This window comes from Triticum dicoccoides, chromosome 1B (genome assembly GCF_002162155.2).
Source record: "Triticum dicoccoides isolate Atlit2015 ecotype Zavitan chromosome 1B, WEW_v2.0, whole genome shotgun sequence".
In the NCBI taxonomy this organism is placed as follows: Eukaryota; Viridiplantae; Streptophyta; class Magnoliopsida; order Poales; family Poaceae; genus Triticum; species Triticum dicoccoides.
Window position 1 is genome coordinate 9,599,693 of NC_041381.1, and position 5,286 is coordinate 9,604,978.

The following is a 5,286-nucleotide window of genomic DNA, read 5'->3' on the forward strand; positions in this document are numbered from 1 at the left end:
GGAGTCATTCCGGACTCCCACAAACTTCCCCCGCATTTGTCTCCAGTTTGCGGGAGAAATCGTGTCCGAACAACCCTGCGGACGGATATAGGTCAGTATTGGATGGCTTCCATGGTCCGGACAGCGCGCTCCGAATGGTTGCATGACGTTTAAGGGTCCGCCTTGGAGATGCCTTAATGAATATTAAAAGCAGAAGAAAAAAATAGTAAAATTTTTCAATAACTCCAACTTTTTTTGTGCAAACTTCGACAAATGTTTTATGTGCTTGCAAAAATTTATCCTACAATGACATTTATAGAAGTGATGGTAAAAAAACGATGCTCCATTGGAATGTTGTTTTTTTTTGGCCATGACTTCCAGCTATATTTATGCGTGCTCATCACCAGTTCACCTTATCTGAAAGACTCCCAATTATCTTTCTTTTCTGCGAAAAAAGCTCCGTATTTATATTAGAAGACTTACAACATCCCAGAAAACATATCGTTGATGTGGTCCAGTGCATCGCAGATGGAAAGGAGGAACAGGAAGAAATTGCACCATTTAAGATAGTTGTTGGCGGCTGGGTCTTGAATGTGATGTTGGTATTATGGACGGCAATGGAGGCCTGGAGTTGGGAAAAGGGACTGGGAGGGTAAGAAGAGAGAGCAGCAGCGACAGTGATGACAGGCATCATGGCGCTTGCTGAGAAACTGGGAGAGGTATCGGTGGTGTGCATATTAAGGTTTCACACCCTCTAGCTCTGGAGCAGAAAAAGAATAATACTATAGACCTGCAAAGTAAAGCAACAAATGGAATTAAGGGATAAAAGTGTGGCTGCAAAAACATTGAAGCAACTCCTCCCCCAACAAAAGAAAAGTCTAGGTTTCCTCTGTCTCCCGCCAGCTCCGCTGCCGGGTCCACCTTGTCTCCGGTGGCCTTAGGACCATGACGGCATGGTGGATCCCGGCCCTTGCCAACGGGAGGGCTCTGTCTTTAGATGTTCCTTCAAATTCTGTTAGGGTTTGTGTCCTGCTCAGGAAGACGAGACGGCGGCGGCTTTTTCCCCGCCTAGTTCTCATTCCGGTGGTGCGTCTAGCATCATCGGTGGGAGTGTGGAGGTGTGTCTCCGATGGATCTGTCATTGGTAGATTTGCACGGACCTTGTCGTAGTTCGTCTATGTTCGTGTGTCTTCAGGTTGGATCCTTCTGATCTATGCTACTCTTCAATGGCGGCGGTTGCTATTGGTGTGCGTTTGTGCTCTCGGGCCTTAGCACGACGACTTTCCGATTGTCTATTACAACAAGGTTTGCCCGGCTCCAGTGAGGGAGGGGCAATGATGGTGGCGCGCCTTCGGCTCGCTTCAGTGTTTGTAGTCATCACTATGTGGTCTATGGATCTGGATGTAATTTTTATTATTTCTGGTGTTCGTTGTACTACCATGTTTGAATAGATTGAAAGTTTTTCGCAAAAAAAGAACAAATGGAAATAAGAAACAATTCTTTTGTGAAAAGAATTAAGAATAAAATTAACAGTACATAGTGGGCAATCTCCATGACAACCATTGAAATATATATTGCTAGCTAGTTTTCTAAAGCTAAGGAATTATTGCTTTGAATAAGCTCGGTACTAGTTGTACTAGTTGCATGTTGTCTAATATGTGACGTTGCTAAGAAATTGCGGCCAGCAAAGAATAACATGTTAATTAGCATATTACTATGACCTAAACGAATATACCACCTTAAAGCATTAAGAGCTAGTGACTTGCATATTCTTTCCTACAAATTGCGCCAACGCTGTCGCGTATGGATTGATTTAGTAGTAATTATGCTGTATTTTTTTCATTAATCTATATGAATGGATCAGTGTATATGTGGAGTGCACACAATCTTGTACTACTGAGCCGTATGAAAAATAAATTGCTGGAACTAAGCCGTTTTAAGTACTTGGTCAGCGATATCAAACCAATGATAGGACCTCAAGACTGGACATAGTATCTACTCTGTATTTTCAAAACCAATTGCACCGCTAGTCAGATGTGTCCTACAATTCAGTTATATGCATCGTACTCATCACTAGTTCACCTTGTTTTAAAGCAACCCAGTCATCAGTATGGGTGTTAGTTCAGACATATCTGTCAAAGTGCATTTTAGCTATGATTTTCTGCCCATGAATTAATGCAACGAGTGGTTTTTTCTTTTTCTTTTTTTGTTTGCTCGTGCAACTAGCGCGGAGTGTTAGTGAATATAAGTTTATGAAATATGAATATAATTGAATATTTCAGTTTTCCACATGAATTTTTATTACATTTCTAAGGATACTTGCTATCTAGAAAACTAGCGATGTTATCCACTCATTTCCACGGCTATACTTCTATTGATAATTATATATTTTGACAGTATATTTTGGTCAGCAATCATGCTGGCCCTATTCTAAATTGAAGAAATGGGAACAAAGTGAACTAAAAGAAATGAAATGAAGAGCCCTAGAGAAATTGTTGACCCGGTCAAAATCATGCTGGCCCTATTCTAAATTGAAGATTTCAATTAATTCTGAGGCCATAAAAATTATGAAGAATATTGTGTAGTATAAAAGAACTGAATGAGATGGTTTTGAGAAATTGTTAATCCGGTCAAAATCGGATGACCCAATCCCAATTAGAGATCTCAATTGAATGTGGGCTCTTTAAAACTAGGAAGCTTAGTGTTATAGAGGATGTGACGTTGGTAAGAAATTGCGTCCAGCAAATTAAAGTATAGCATCCTAATTATCATATTACGATGGCCTGAAGATATATACAACCTTGAAGCCTTAAGACCTAGAGCCGTTGCCTATTATTTTCTTAGAAATTGGGCCAATGGCTGTCGCTTACGGATTAATTTAGTAGTAATTATTCTGTATTTTTTTCATTGATATATAGGAATAGGGCAGTGTATATGTTGAGTGCACACAATCTTGTTTCACTTTTCTTTGCTCGAAGTATGCTGTTTTAATAAATACTTGGTCAGCAATCTCAAATCAATGATAAGATCGTAAGACTGGGCCTACTGTATATTTTCAAAGTCAACTGTGCCGCTAGTCAGATGTGTACCTCAATACAGTTATATATATCATGCTCAGCACGAGTTCACATTGTTTTAAAGCAACCCAGACATAAGTATGAGTGTTACTTCAAACATATTTGTCAAAGAACACTGCTTATACACTTTACATCTGATCTTATGCCCATGAGTTATTACATTCATGAGTGGTTTTTTCTTCATGTAACTGGCACGGAGTGTTACTGAATATAACTTCATTATTTATTACATTTCTTAGATTACTTTCTATCATGAAACTAGCAGTATTGCCTGCTCATTTGTGCGGCAAGATTTTCATTTGTCATTTTAAATTTGGAAACTATATTTTGGCATTTTAAATATTTCTTAACAGTTTGTAAATATGTATTGTTGCAATTACCTAATGGTGTATGAGGAATTCATCAGCAAGGAGTGCCAAGAAATAGCCGGTTCCAGAAAAAAGGCTTAAATTTAAATGTTTCTACTAAAAGACATTCAATTAAAACATATTATGTAAGATGGCCTAAATTCATCCATACATACGCATTAGGTATACTTGCGGGGTTAACAATTTTAAGCACGTATATGTACATTATATATAAAATAGCTGGACAACTAAGTTTTGGAGAACTTATTTTGGAAGTACGTACTATCGTGGTCCCACGGTTATACGAAGTGTGTAGTCGTTCTTGTCATTGAGTAAGTATACCCCCTCGGAACCGGATGTCGGCCCAAGTTGATGACAGAGAAACTCCTGATTAAACAAGTTGATATATGGGAGCACATTACCTTGTCGATACTAGGGAGAGAGTTGAGGCCGAGACCCCGATTATTCATCGCCTGATCAATATCTGGGAGGAACTTGAGCCGCTACCCATACTTGGCGGCGTACATGATGCTCTCCTTGAGCATGCGGTACTAGCTGCTAAGACGGATGGTGTGTGCGGTGTTATTGTTGAGGAAGTACCGGCAGAAGCGATTCCATGCCGGCAAGGCAGTGCCATCATAGGACATCACAAGTTCAGAAGACCCCCGTCGATCATGGTGTAGATCCACAACATGATCCTAATGATGGCACGTTGCCACTAGGGGTCATCAATTTCACGTTCAGATGTCTCATTAAGGTGGTCGAGTGCATCGAAGTTGGCAAGGACGAACCAGAGGAAATGCGCCATTTATGGTAGGTGTTGACGCGTGGTTCGAGTTTGAAGGTGAAGTAGGACTGGATGTTGTATTATGCACGACAATTGGGCCGTAAGTTAGTAAAAGGGATTGGGAGGTAAGAAGAGGGAGTAAAAGCAATAATGGCGACGGGCGCCATGGCATCGACAGAGAAACAGGGAGAGGTCTTGGGGGTTTGCGCCATAAGGGAGGTGGTGCTGGAATCTGTCTGGGTCTTGCTCACTGGCGTTACCAGGCTAAACTCTGTAATTTGTATTGTTTGCATTATAGAGATAATACCATAGATTAGTACATACTAGTCGTCAACCCGTGCGTGCACGGGCTAGTTTTTTTATTACTAAAATGAATTAGTTGCATTTTTAAATGGCATTTATTAAATTGATAATGAGAAGGAAACAAAGGCAATATGGAAGAGCTATATGCACGCACATGTTTGAGGTACACGAACATTCCTACATATTGGTCCATGCTCTAACAGTTAGTATAGGGTCATAACCCAAAGAAATAAAGTAACAATACTTTCCATAAGGATCAAAATACAAACCAACATCGACATATATCATGAAACATCCATTAGATGGAACCCACTTGGACCCAGAGGTTCAAATATTTTCGCTAATTTTAACTCCCAGCCTATCAACAATCTGCAATAGGATCATTTTCCGTGTTTTGTCATTGGGGCACTTCTCGAAGCACTCATGTAGGACCGTGTGCAATTATATTTATAAACGTAACTCGATTGAACTTTGTACCATCTCGTTTAACAAATAAGAACCATGTGCCGAGGTAGAACATGCATGTGTCCTTAGGTAGGAGAATTATACAGAGAAGCATAGCCATGATAAATGAAAATTATATGAACAAAATACTCTTTGTTTGCAACTTTGTAAATTACTCTGATGTTCTTCAAATCTAATCCAATAATTGTATATATTATATGTGACACAAATTCATGAAATAAATCTTAACAAAAAGAAGAATATGAAACTGAACTAACCTGTATATTTATACTATGGGCGGTTTGGAGGATTTACCTTTTGTCAAGTTAGTCAGGAGCGGAACTCCCTA